The following is a 15506-nucleotide window of genomic DNA, read 5'->3' as shown; positions in this document are numbered from 1 at the left end:
AGTAGGTTCTGTGCAATAAATTCAAAAACATTTTTCTATAAATGCTGGAGGGTAGGGTGCGTAAAACTTGTCTGTATCCAGTCGATTTTTTTATCTTTATTTTTAACTTCCACTGTGTGACAGTCCACATGCAATAGAATAGAGGCAAGCACACCAACTTTACATTGGGGAATCATATACCTTCCCTTAATTTTATTTGCACCTGGAAAAGAAGGTGGGAGCCCCCTTAAATGTTGTGCATGCCACACACTCTGCACTGTATAGCTATCAATAAAAGATTTTAAGAGAAAGGGTTTATTTCTTTATTGAAATGTTAGTATGCTTGGCTCTATTCTATTGCCAGCTCTAAAAATACAAAACAAATTATGTATTTAAGAAACAAATAGAATAGCTATTCTAAGAAAATGCTCTGTGAAATATTGCCTGTTCCCCAGCCTGTGATCTATTAGTTTGGCGTTCAAGGTCACAGCTCACCGTAAAACTACTGTATACTGGTCCGTTTGGATTAAAAAAAGTTACATGTTTGACTGTAATGATGTACTATTACAATTGCTTTGTATCCTGAGATATGCTGTGACTGAATCTTGTTCTTTGTTTACTTTTTTTCCTGTCTGTATATTTCCATACTGCCTTTCTTTTCTCTGTAAAAAATAATAAAAACATAAGTTACAAAAAAAAAAAGTTACTTGTGAAATAAGACCTGTATACTAGTGATGGGCGAAATTTGCGTGATTGCGTGATTCGCCGCCAGCGAATAAATTAGCCGGCGTCAAAAACACGACCCTGGCGCCGTTTTGCAAATTTTTTGCCGTTTCGCGAATTTCTCTGGAAATTCACAAATTTTTCGGCAACGTGAAACGACGCAAATTCGCCCATCACTACTGTATACAACTGCAAAAAAAAAAACCCTAGTGACATTAAAGCCATGCTGATAAGTTTCCACTATTCTGAGAAGTGTCTTCTATGCATGATTTGTAAGATCAAAGAAATAATAATTTAGATGCTCAGGCCCGGATTTGTGGAAAGGCCACCTAGGCCCGGGCCTAGGGCAGCAGGATATTAGGGGGGCGGCATGCTGCCCAACCACACCCACATTGGTTCAAAAACACTAGGGAAGTGCTGGAGATACAATTATTTTTTTAATTTCCTGTGTGCCAATCCCCATTGCTCCAGTCCAGATGATGAAAATTTGCATGAAGATAAAGAATAAGGGGACAGGGGCGACGAACGGCAGTGGGCCTAGGGGCGCCCACTATTTAAATCCGGCCCTGTAGATGCTAAGCTTTGGGGCCTGCTTCATTTCCTTACCTGCATACTGTACTTAGAGATAACTTGTAGTTCAATTCATTCCAAATTGCAATTAGATATATTACACGTATCATTTTTACCTTTTTGATATCTATTAAAGAAATAACAGGTTGATTACAACCTTTATGTAGGGGACAATTTAATTTTACAAATGGGGAGAAAATCTATGCTCACAATCAGTTTGGGCTGCCATTGCTATTCCTTCTTGTACAATGCCATCCCTGTTAATTGATAGTTAATATTATGTGGTATAGTAGTTATGTGTTACGGAGATTATTCCCACAAAAATCTCGGTGGTTTCCTTGTAATTTCTGAATATCTTATCAATCGATATCAGCTGTCAGCCACTAACTTTGCTGAAGAAGTAATAAAAAATTATTTTTTTGTAGTATAGATATATATATATATATATATATATATATATATATATATAGCAGGATTACAGAAAAATACCCGCACTCCTTCACATGCGTTTTTATGCCGGGTGCATGGTCAAATATGGTTATATAAAAAATGGCAGAAAGGACCAGCACTCCGTGTTTCAAAAAAGTCAAAATGGTTTATTCAAAACTCACAGTGTCTCCAACGTTTCGACCCTCTTTGGGGTCTTTATCAAGGATGATAAAGACCCCAAAGAGGGTCGAAACGTTGGAGACACTGTGAGTTTTGAATAAACCATTTTGACTTTTTTGAAACACGGAGTGCTGGTCCTTTCTGCCATTTTTTATATATATATATATATATATATATATATATATATATATATATATATATATATATATATATATATATATATATATATATATATATATATATATTAAAGTTAGGCTCTACAAGCCCAAGGAAGATATGTCAGATTTTAAAGCCTGCAGAAAGAATGTACATATGTATGTATGTTTGATTTCTGTATGGAAATTGTGAATGTTAGGGGATTTTTCTTCAGTCAATGCAGTTTTCTGTATTAAGATGAATATTTTGTGTAGGATACAGGGGACAATTTAATTTGAGAAGTGAGAGAAAATTGAACTGCAAGAAATCCTTGAAGGGTTCCACTGTTTAATATTTAATAAATCAGCCCCTTCAAGTTTCTCCATACATTTAGTCATTGGTCCAAGTAGAAATATGGGTACATAATTACTGAGATTGCTGTGGACACATAATCTAAGGGGGTTCCAGGGGCATACAAATGTAGCACTTTCACCACAACAGAAAATAAATTGCAATCTGAAGGAATCAATGGATCATCTCAGAGAGGTGGGAATGGTAAACTTCTGGTAAATGGTGGCATATACTGTATATTTGGGGAAATTAGACATAGGTTAACCAAATGTGCACCATGGCACATGAATCAGTGGTTACTCATCTATGAAAACACTGCAGGTTGTAGAACATGAAAAGTAAAAACAATTGCTTGTATTCATGGGAACATGGAAGATTTGGTGGCTTATTATAAGCAAAACAATAAAATCATGCAATCAGTAATATTATTTATTACTCAAATAGTATTACAAAAAATGTAACAGAGCACCAAGTAACTGTGCTAGAGGAATGCAATAAATTTAGGGATGACAGGCTGCTATGGAGATAGAAGCATCTGCTGTGAACAGGAACACTAAGCAACCATGACAAAAGTAAAACAAATACCCAATTGCTCATATTCATCTCTGAAAACAACAGCAGCCTTGTAATAACATAATTACTCATAATCCTTTAGCTCAAGAAACCCAGACTAGGGAACATTCTATTAGTAAGATAAATTTCTTTCATTTACAGTAAATTTTCCAGCCTCCTTCCATCCCTGCAATTATTTTTATAGTGAATATCCTGCATTCTTCCTGCCTGCCCTGCAACAATCTGTATTTCTCCTAATTGATACATGGGAGGAATTTAACTTATGCAAAAGATATGAGCAATGTGATTTAGTGAAATCAATTTTACCTTTGTACCTATTAACACTGATTTACATTCATCACCACATTTTTTTCCCAGTAAAAGCAAAACTTCATATCAACGTCTTTACTTTGGGGCAGGAAAAAGCTACCTTCAAACAGCTAATAAAAAATGCTAGTGTACACGCAAATAAAATTTGCAAATTACCAACATTACATTGCAAAGGGTACATTTAATTTTGCAAGTTTCCCCACTCGTGTACATTTGTATTCTTTCAGGTGACCCTGTTGTTACAGCATGTGGGAGAGACCACAATATTATTAATAGAATAAGTAGGTGGTTTCCAGTCAAAATGAATAACCTAAATACAGTAATTTATTCATATAAAGAAATTTAGAATTATTATACATGCTTTATATTAGACAGCCAGGCAACGAATGTGTACATAGCATTCATGGATTAAAGATTTAGCAAAAATAAGATATTTGTGCTTGTAAATTGGGGTTAAATTTTAAGATACATCTCAAATGTGCAAATGTGTTTCATATTTAATAATTAAAGAACAACAAGTCTACAGGGCTGACTTATTAATGCTCGAGTCTCCTACAGTCACTAGTAGTTATTGCATCTGAATACCTCAGCTTGCTCCCGATCATTTTTTCCAAAAAAATAAAATGCTGGGCACCTAAAACCTAGTGAGATTTTTGTTAGAATTGCTCTACTGTGCATACATCCAGCCCTAGTCAATGCAAAGGCTACCTATGAGAGGCCAACATCATCACATGCAAGCCTACTAGGAAAAATGTTCTCTTTGTTGGAAGAGAAGATCAGGTATGATATGGGAAAAGCCCAGTTTAGTAAATGAAGTACCTGGATAGGATGTGCAGTTCAGGTTCCCAAGCAAGCAGGGTAAGTAGAAAGCTGTGGTGCCAGGGACCAGGCCTAGAGGATTACCCTACAGTGAATGATGGTCTTGAAGTCTCATGAGCATCATTCACTGTTGGGTAATCCTCTAGAAGTCTCAAGACCATGGCAAAAGTTGGTCTCATTTAAAGACGGGAACTTCCATCAAGGATTGCTGAATGTGAGAACACTATGGGGCAAATTCACAATGCGCCAAAAATGGGCTGGCGACGGCTTCGCTGCACTTCGCCACACTTCACCAGGCGTAGTTTCGCCAGGGCTGCGCAAATTCACGAAGATCTGAAGTTACGCACAGGTTACCGAACAGTTGCGACGTTGCGCTTGCGATAATATGATAAGCAGTCCAAAGTTATGCTAGCGATGACTAATTAGCATACGACGTTCAGTTAAAGTACAATGGACGCGTATGCTGCAGCAACTACATTACACTACACAAGGCCAGGGAAACTTAATAAAATTTAATAGAGGTCTTATATTGCCCTATACATGTGCCCACTGTATAGTTTAGGTGGCAAATGTAAGGGGGACGGAGGGTACCCCAAAAAATTTATGATCTTTTTCAGCCTATCACCCAGTAAAAAGTAAAAAACGCCAGCGAGTTTTTTGACAAACTCCTATCTACTCTATTGCACTTCACCTAGTCTGAGGCGGCAAAGTAAAGTCTGGCGCAAGAAGTAACGTTCAGTAAAATCCTCAAGTTAGTGAATTAGTGTAGTTACGTCCCTTCGCCAGAGTGCAACTTTGCCTGGTGTAAGGGTGCGAAGTAGCGCTAGAGTATGTCTACTTCGCTAGAGAATTTACGCCAGCACCCGTTAGTAAATCATCGAAGTGGCAAAATGTTTCATGTGGCGAATTTTCGCTAGCGTTAGCCACTTCGCCCTTTAGTAAATTTGCCCCTAAATGTATGCCTTAAAGGAGACAGAAAACTACTGATGACGTTTATTTACAATACAGTAGTGCAAAATAGAACCCTATATTTATTATGTAGAATGCTTTACCATACTTGAGATGGAAACTGAGAAAACTTGTGGATTACAGAAACATTAGATAGCTTCAAGAAGTGGTTAGATGCCTTTTAGCAAGTAATGAAATACAGGGCTACCGGAAATAGATATTAGTACAAAGTTGATCCAAGGACTTTTCTAATTGTCATCTTTGAGTCAGGAAAGATTTGTACCCTATCTGAGGCAAATTGGCAAGGCTTGAGATGGTTTTTTGCCTTCCCCATTAACAACTAAGAATTAGACAGGTTTGACTTTGACATAAAAGGTTGTACTCAATGGACAAGTGTCTTTTTTCAACCTATGTCTACTATATTACAGAAGCGATCTATGCTTTAATATAATATGCCAACATCAGCGGATCACAACTTGCAGCCTGAGTCTGGGTTCCTCAGTTAAAGGTAGCAGGACCAAGATGATCATGCAAAATACAAAGTGTTGCTGAATTCACAGAGTGAGCATATCTGGCACAAAATATCAATCGCAAAAAGAGATAAAGAAACAAGGTGGCTGCCCCAAACCAACAACATTCAGAAAACAAACAAACTAACATGGAAAGGTGATATCAAGAATATTGTTATGAAGGGGGTTATTTATCAAAGGTTGAGTTGTGAGGCTTGTGAGGTTTTTAGTACCTCGAATACACTCACAACTCAAATGTTTGCTTATTTATGAAAAGCTTGAATCAATGCTATCGGGGGGAAACTTGAATACTCGAATTGATCAAGTTATCGGTGCAAAAAAATCTTGAATTGATTGACTTATCGAGCTCAAACCACCCACATAAAACCCAGAAAATCATGAAGGCTAAAAACAGCTTAAAATGGTTCAAGGGACCGCTGCCATTGACTTCTACCTTGACAGGTTTTGCAGCTTCAGTCATAATAAATCTCGAAAAATTCTATTTTTTTTATCCTGAAAAATTCTAGTTTTTACTGAAACTACCCTCAAAAAAAAAGAGTTTTTTCAGGAAAAATACAACTCGACCTTTGGTGTTATAACTAAAAATGTAGAACTATAAGCTTAGTAAATTCATGCAGTTGTGAATTTGGTTTGATTGGGACTGACTTAAAGATCTATGTTTTGCCCACTGCAAAATGCAACATTGTAAGAAGCTGTACTATGCTCTTAAATTTAGATTTTCTAATTTATTTCTACATAGTGTTGATTATAAATTTCACAGAAACACATATAAGAAGGCAAGAGATTTGAGACTGGGACACTTGGAAGCATCACAATACCAAGATGACTAAGACATAAAACAGATCTTCAAATTCTACTAATTTACTTATAACATACCATGCATTTTTACTCTTGGCAACTGCCTCAACTGCCAAAAATACAGGACCTTGAACATTAGAATGGTGCCCTTTCCAAACTAGAGGATCTTGTTAACAACTTGCATATAGTGCCATAATGCAGAGAAAGTCAAGATTAGAAATGTAGTTACTGCTTTATAGTCAAATTTGCCTAGAAAACAAAAATATCATTCTCCAGAAACATTTATTTATGCACTGATTATGCAAATTGTCAGTGGTTTTAAAGTTATTTGTAAATGTAATTGCTATTGAAAGCCGTATTTGCTACTTTCAAGCATTGCCTGCATAGTGAGTCCCCCTCTTTTGTGTCTAAGCAACATGCACAGTGTGAGTCTGAACTATATTAGAATTTGGACACAAACCATTAAAGCTTGCGAGTCCTAACATTGCAGCCATTGTGGGGGGGACAGATCGGAATGATATCAGGACCCCAGAAAGATGCTACACTTAAAATCACTAACTTAATTGGAAGAGTTTGGGCAGGTCATGACTGAGTTGGTTGTAGTATAGTGTGGTTGACCTGGGGAATTATGGGGTTTTGTTAAGTGTGCTATATACAGTAAGTAAACAGTTTTTAAACCTGGTACCCATTCTACTAAGTTGGCAGATCCCAATTCTTGGGGTGGTTTTTGGGGGTTGGTAAGGTGAAGTCCCCCTGCACCAGATTTTGTCAATGAATCAATGAGCAAGATATGATTTTAAATATTCAAAGGAAAATCATCATCCTTCTGAGAAAAAGAATGCAAATCTTTAGTATGAAGCAAATTCTATCATTAGCATAGGGTCCATTAGCATTTCTGTAGTTTGCCATAAATTGCTGATTTTGGGGGCACAAATGTCTCCACCGCAACTGTCAACTCAGACTCACTGATGGGTTTATTTGTTGGTACAAATTTGAACCTGGACAGTTACCCACAGCAACCAATCAGTGTTAAGATTTTTCTGCCAGCTACAGGTAGCACAATGAAGGAAAAAAATCTTATTGGTTGCCATGGATTACTGCCCAGGTACAAATTTGTGTTGATAAATGACCCCTACTGAGTGAATCTAAGTCACGTAGGCAGCAGTGTCTCAGTTAATAAATAGAGTGGTGATAGTTTTGTCAGCTCTGATGACAATATCACGTTAATGTAGTGCAGTTTGTTTGCAAATTCTTGGAGCCTGACAAGAATTTCATAATAGTTTATCTATTGCATAATTGGCAGTTGTTCCTTAGTTTCTATAGACATGCCCATTTGTACTACAAAAATTATGTTTATATTCATTTCTCTACATTTATAGAACTATTTTTATATGCAGCATTGCACAATTTACAGTACATTAATAGTAAATTCAGAGGGAACAGATATTGCAAGTAAACAAACATATACAGTTACAAATATTTAGTGACACCTGTTAAGGGGTGCAGGAGGAAGGACCCTGCACAGCAGAGCATATAATCTAAATCATAGTAGTCTTCATGCAGGAGTCAAATTTTGTTTGAGAATTAGTGTAAATACATTGGTGGGAGCTTATTTAACATAGACATTGTGTATGAGCTATGTGTTTCAAAATAACCAGCTCTAACGCAAAGCTGCATGTAGAGAGACAGATTGCCGAGAGGGGGATAATAAAGAGTAACTTGATTATTTCAGAAACGGTACAGACTTTTTAATATTTAGAATGTTTCTTGTATCTTTGAGATGAAGCTAATATTACATTTTCATTTTTATAATTGTTCCTGTTTAAGTTATGATTCCTAATGCAGAATACAGCAATACTCTTTACTGTCAAAAGTACCAACTGACCTATGCAATATATATATATATATATATATATATATATATATATATATATATATATATATATATATATATATATATATATATAAATAAAAAGATTGAACATATTAGCCATGTCATCTTGCTGATTTATTGAAGAATTACATTGCCTAGAATTTATTCTACCAGTATAATGCATCAGTGTACACAGATACGTGCATACTCAATTTGTTTTCACATAGGTTGCCTGCATGGCCCGAACTAGGGGTAGGAGAAGCTTGGGGGTGCCAGGCAGTGGAGTAACTTGATATTACTGGGCCCCACAGCAAATTATTTTTCAGGCCCCCAAAATTTCTTGGCCTGTTTTACCAATACCCTTGAGGTACTTTGAAATGCATGTTTTTTCCTTGTTTTTCCAGCACAGTGTTATTATTAACACATATTTATACAGGTCCAATCAGTGCTGTACAATAGATGGGTGTAAAGATTACATATAAATATTGACCCTCTCCAAAAGATCACACCATCTAAAAGGAGAAAGTGGTATGAGGCACAAAATGTGGATATATGTCGGATATATTATTTGTGGATATATGCTGGATATATTATTTGGGTGACAGCCAGAGAAATTGCTTATTTGGGGATTAATAGTAATACAACTCAAGGGCATTGTTATATTTGACGCTATTTTTAAGCACCGAAGAGCACTGATTAATTAAACTCCCTTGTGATCCAAGTTTTTGTGTTGCCATTATCCAAAGAATTTTTCCTCCTTTTGGGGGGTGTTTTAGACACTGTGGCAACTGGGTTCTAGGAAACTTTTTCTAATTGATTTCAGTGGATTCCTGTGCCCTATATCTCACATTACTGGTATAATGAGTTTATGTATTCTGCTGTGTTATCTATTTCCAAAAAAAACTTGTACCACAAGCATTCTGTACTGTATAAAGTATTCCAGCTACAGCTCTCACTTTACCTAAAATAGTTTATCTCAGACATGTCAACTCAATACCTTTTCAAGGAAAGAAACATATAATTATGGCAATGTATATTTTCTTCAATGCATTGCATTTAGTTTGACCTAAATCTTTGACCTACATTTTACTTTGGAAACCTTCTTAACTTGTATAGTGCTTTGATTTGGTTTCAGAGGGAGTAAAAATTGCTGATGATTGCTGTTTTTCTATTGGCTCCTATGGTATCATAATTGTACTAAAGCTGTATCCATTCTTATAGTTTTCCATTTGCGGAGTCAGACAGAGATTGTAGATAATATCTGCCCTATATCTCAACTCATCTGTGGTTGTTTCTTGCCTTCATATAGACGACCCAGAAAATGTTGTGAACACCAACTACTGCTTTTCTTATGGTATATTTTGAGAACATTCAATTGAAAGTGAATACCCCAAGAAGAAATAAGCTCTTGGACTATTACAAATACTATTGTTTTGAAGTACCAAATGTTTTATTTCTCTGGCTATATCTGACTACTTCCTGGTTTAAGCATTCCTGCCTCTCATCTTCAAGTCTTTGGTGGTGGTATGGAAAAAGAAGTAGTTCACTAGAGAACAGAAAGCACAGAAGTGACGTCTCATAAGGAAATTCTGATCTTGCGTTGGTTTTGTCCACTTGCCAAGGAAGTTTAAGAAAAAATAGGCACTGGAGAACTGAAGGAATAAAAAAGACACAACGTGACCCGTAAAAGGAGCAGGAGGGACAAAGCAGGGTGAGTAGAGTAAATGATCTCTTGCTGTTCTCTGCCTTTCCTAGTCCCTCCTGCTACTTTATCATGAGAGTTGCTGTTGCAGGTATTTGTCTGTTCCTGGCGAAACTGGCTTTCTGCCAGAATTCTCACAACTGTACTATCCGTTTGGGAAGTTCAAAGTGTGACTATAACAAGCTTCTCTATTTCACAAGCGTGTCTCAAGTAAGTCATTTCCTTATGATTCGGCTAATGCATTTCAAACAAGACGTTATTTATTATCACAGTGAACATGTTATTATACATTTTGTTTTGCAGATATTAATTAAGGATAACTACCGCATCCTCATCTACCATCATCACTTTGTAAAGCTGAATGTAAGTGCATAAAATCATCACATGCAACTCCAGTATTCTGACCAAAGCAGCTTGAATTCTGGAGTGATTGCATGTGGGAGGGAATAGCACAGGGATGGGCAACATTCCCCACTTCAGAGGTTGCAAAACTACAACTCCCAGAATTCCTACATCAGTTGTGCTGCTGGAAAAATGCTAGCCAGTTAAAGTTCCAAAATATTTATGGAGCAAAACGTTGTACTGTATATTCTTTGACTACAATAAACAGCATTACCTCTGAGAACAAATTATAAAACTTACACAAGCAGATAAAGTATTAGGTGTTATTATTATTATTAATAACATATTATTATTTACATTGCAGATGTAAATGAAAAGTATAAATAGTATAAGGAAATCAGAAATTGGAATCTATGATATGACAAGCTGCAATTCACCCCAGCTTAAATGTATAATTATTAACCGGTAAAAAGATAACTTTATTAGGTAATGTTATATGCTGTATATCCAAGTTATCCCATGTGAAGGACACAAAATAATATGCAGGTGGTTAAAATGTCTGTGTACCTGCCTTGGTGCTGTTTGTAGGGGACAGAAATTGACACAGAGGGATAGCAAGCTGCTGGGCAGGACTGGCTGCTCACTGATGACATTCACATTAGTAGTAACCATTACAACCATTCTGCTTGGATTTTCTAAAGTGTCCCCAATTTTTACGTGATCTGGTAACCCTATATGTTGGCTAATTGTTTTAATTTTGAAAAATCAATATTTTCATATTTTTTGCCAATATAAAGGATTCATTTCAAAGTTGAACTATCTTCCTGAAGTCACCTCCCCCTTTTTTATAAACAGGGTAATTTATGAAGAGCTCCCTATAGACCTTTAAACAAACAAATCTCTCCTTTATCTAAGCAGCAGCCATTGAGCAGCACATTATTAGGTTATTCTTATTAGACTGGTTATTACTTTTATCAGCTCCTTTGAAGTTTTTGGGACCAGAAGTGACAGGAAGTGCTAAAGTGAAACTGGATTCATATTCTTGTCTATGTCTTGTCTATGTCTACAACATCAACCAACCAAGCATAACTGGAGATGTGCTAGGACTATAGGCTTTATTTTAATACAGGTACCGTACACTTATCCCATGATTGTTATCCAAAATTACAAGACTGTCTCAAATAGAGTCTATTTTAAGAAAATAATTCTTATTTTTAAAGGTGATTTTGTTTTTCTCTGTAATAATGTAATATAATAATAATAATAATACAATAACAAAACAGTACCTTGTACTTGATGGTAATTAAACTGCATGAATCCATATTGGTGGCAAAGTAATCCTGTTGGGTTTATTTTTATTAATTTAAAGGTTTTTAGCAGAATTAAGGTATGATGATCCAAATTGCAAAAGATCCTTTAAACAGAAAACCCCAGGTCCCGAGCATTCCAGATAATAAGATCCTAGATGCTTTTTAACCTAGATATCTCAGAGATTTAAGCCTCATCTGAAATATGCTTTGCAGTTTTGGTTTCTATTAAATAAAAAATAAAACATTACAGAAATAGAGAAAATTCAGAAATGTGTGACTAAACTAATAAAGGGTATAGAAGTTAACAGTTATTGTTTACACTGGGAGAGACCCTTTAAGATGAGATGATATTATTATTATTATTATTATTATTATTAATATGTAAAAATATATTAGAGGGCTATATTACAAACTGATGCTTTATTTGCCAGTATCTTGTTCCATCTTAAAGTGTCAATAAGTGCTTTTACACTGTGAACTGGGAAGTTGGAGAATTATTGATTGATAGAGTTGCAATGTATTGCAATAATGACATTACCATAATTTAAATTATTTTCCTGTGAATCTCATATGTGAGCAATGTTTTTTTCCCTTTAAGGCAAATTGGTTTCAGATGAGCATTTTTGCCATTCTTTGGATCAATCAAAAATTTGGCAAGATTTTCCAAGACAAATTGTCTTTCTTTCAGCCTAATCTACTATGTAGCTAGGTAATGATGCAATCTGTGTTATTGTTAAATTCAATTACATATATTATTACAGCTTATATAACATTTAGGAGCCCATTCATTAAATTCGAGTGAAGGAATAGAAGAAGAAAAAATCGAATTTCGAAGTGTTTTTTTGGCTACTTCGACCATCGAATGGGCTACTTCGACCTTCGACTACGACTTCGACTTTGAATCGAATGATTCGAACTAAAAATCGTTCGACTATTCGACCATTCGATAGTCGAAGTACTGTCTCTTTAAGAAAAAACTTCGACCCCCTAGTTAGGGAAGTTCCCCATAGGCTTGGCTAACTTTTTTTGGTCGAAGGATAATCCTTCGATCGTTGGATTAAAATCCTTCGAATCGTTCGATTAGAAGGATTTAATCGAACCATTATTCTTTCGATCGTTCGATCGAAGTATTTGCGCAAAAAGGATTTTCATTCCCCAGTCGAATATTGAGGGTTAATTAACCCTCGATATTCGACCCTTGATGCATTTGCCCCTTACAGTTATCATATTTGCAGAGACAAAAAATTAAACAAATAAAAAATGAATCCTTCAGACCGTTGGCATTAACTACATCTGCCTTATTCATGCTGATGTAATATAGTTTCCACAGCTGTTGTCGTTTCTAATATTTGGCATCACTTTTCCAGTGATTACTTATATTATTTGGTTTAGTCTCTGAATAGTGTTGTTCTATTTTATGTATATTAAAGTCAAAGAAATTCCCATCAGTAGGGTGAAGTAGAGTCCTGCAGCGGGTCGGGTACCCGCGTGTTACCCGCAAAAACCTGTGGTACCCTGCGGGTTGTGGGTAGTAGTTTGGGGGTGCGGATATAGACGCGGGTTGGCGGTTCTGCAGGTTTGTGGGTCGCAGTTCTTCTCAATAGCGTTTTTTACTCCTTTTTTCTGATAATGCCTACTTCCGATGATGTCACTTCTGGTTTACAATGACAACACTTCCTGTTTTACTCCTTTTTTTCTGATCACACCTGCGGATAAGGTACTTGCGGGTCAGGTAGCGGGTCCAAGTGGGTAAGAATGTGGGTTGCGGGTTATTGATGTGACATAGAACACAAATATCAGAGGAACCTAAAACCCATGTTGTCAGTTAGCATAGAGATGCATTATTAGAAAAGTAGAGTGCTGCATATAGTAGTAATATACGTACATACAAGAACTAACAATTTCCAAAAACTCACTGGGAAAAATCTGCTTAACACTGAATTCTGTATCTGTTTTTTTTTATTCTAGGATAAGCATAAAATATGTCTGTTGCAGAAGATCTTTGCATTTTACAAACTGGTTTATGAAAATCCATTCACAACAGGAGTTCCACCACAGACAATAGCTACGATTAACGACCATCTGCAATGGCTCAGAGGTTATTGCTTCCAGTGTGTAAGTTTACTTGTAACTCTTGTAATAAATTAGTTTTTTTTTTGTGTTGGGTTTTTATACAGCAAAGTCAAAATTTGTGCTAAACTATGTATAGGAATCTGTGCTTTAATATACACATTTCCAAAATAACGTGATATATATGACAGACTTGCAGATTGCGGACATTTGCTTTAGGTTTATCTTACCAGGAAACTGCAGAATGATTTTTAATAATGTCAGATGATGTCAAAAGATCTGTATTTATAAAGAAGACCATGCACTCATGGTTATCAAGATGAACATATAACAGGATAGCTGCTAAACATCACAGGCCAATTGCATTAAAATACTGCACTCAAAATCCACACTAAGGTCAGTGCCAAGGAAGGTATGAGCCCCAGTGTTGGAGGAGCAGAAAAAAAGGTTTAATTCTGATGATTACTCTTGGGATTTGTGTTTGGACTTTGGATAAAGCCAAAAGAAGTCTTTCTGTTACAGGTGTTTGGTGTATTTATTATATGAATGGTGGAACTATTGGAAAGTAATGCAAAGCTGTTGTATTCAGTTAAAACATTAGGCTGCAAACATTGTGCCCTCAGAATATTCCTCTAAGAAGACAAATTGCAAATACTTCCTTGTTACATACATTTAAGAGTGGTAATAAGAACACCCTGGTCTTACATAACCGCTTCAATAACCTTTTTCGTCAATGAACCTTAAACTTCAGCAACATGGGGGTCAGCTTATTCATAACACTTTAATCTATACTGATTTTGGAAGTGATCACTCTGCCACTGTGATATTTATTACTGGGTCTATATGGAACTCATGGGTTTGTTTTACAAGCAAAGATGGCTACCCCTTTAATGATTATATCCACTCTGTATAATTTTGTATGTTTTATACAAGTTCATTAGACTGTCGCTCCTGATGTTGTTAGTGTATTTGATAGTTCTAGATCAACTGAATTTGAGTTTTTCCCAAAAAGGCTCTAACAATTAAATATAGGTATTGGATATATTATTTGGAAAGCTTCTATTCTAAAAAGTATGACAAGTCATTTAGCATTTTATGCTATCATAACTTTTTTTGACAAATTTGCTTTTTCTCTATAATAATATCCTACTGCTATCTAAGCCAGAATAAATCTATGTTGACAGCAAATTATGCTGTTCAGTTTATTTTATTTTAAAATGTTTTATGTTTCCTCAAGCAGTAGTGGTAGCAGTACTGAAAGACCCCTTGTAAGTTAAATGCCCAAACTTACTTTGGATGTTGTAAAGCTATTATTTTGCATTTATAATACAAAATACAGTGTATAAGGTAATGGTCCAATAAATATAATATACATCTTGGGTTCTTTTAGTTTTAAGTTTTGTGCAAAATAAATTTTTCTGTTCTCTAATAGTTGTAATGCCATTATACATTATACGATTTGATTATACCTTTTCTTTGATCTCTTTGCAGCCTGGTTGCCGGAAAGAATTTAAAGATAAGATTAAATTAAAAGAAAGGGTAAGCTGCACTGTAAAATTGATGTTCCAGTAATCCTTTTAAAATACTATTTGCAGGCAAAAAAATTGGGTGGTGGGTCTGATACAACTGCCCAACAGATATGTTTTGGAAACTGATAAAAATGAAGTGATATATTAAATACATGTATAGGATCCATTATCTGAAAAACCATTATCCAGAAAGCTCTGAATTACAGAAAGGCAATCTCCCATAGACTCAATTTTATCCAAATTTTTCAAAATGATTACATTTTTCTCTTTAAAGGGGTTGTTTACCTTCAAACCAGGACCTTCAGAAAAAGCATTTAGAAATGGAAAAGGCCGTAG

The sequence above is a fragment of the Xenopus laevis genome, chromosome 3L (assembly GCF_017654675.1).
Source record: "Xenopus laevis strain J_2021 chromosome 3L, Xenopus_laevis_v10.1, whole genome shotgun sequence".
Classification (NCBI taxonomy): Eukaryota; Metazoa; Chordata; class Amphibia; order Anura; family Pipidae; genus Xenopus; species Xenopus laevis.
The sequence above is the reverse complement of the archived record's forward strand: the minus strand, read 5'-3'. Positions refer to the sequence as shown.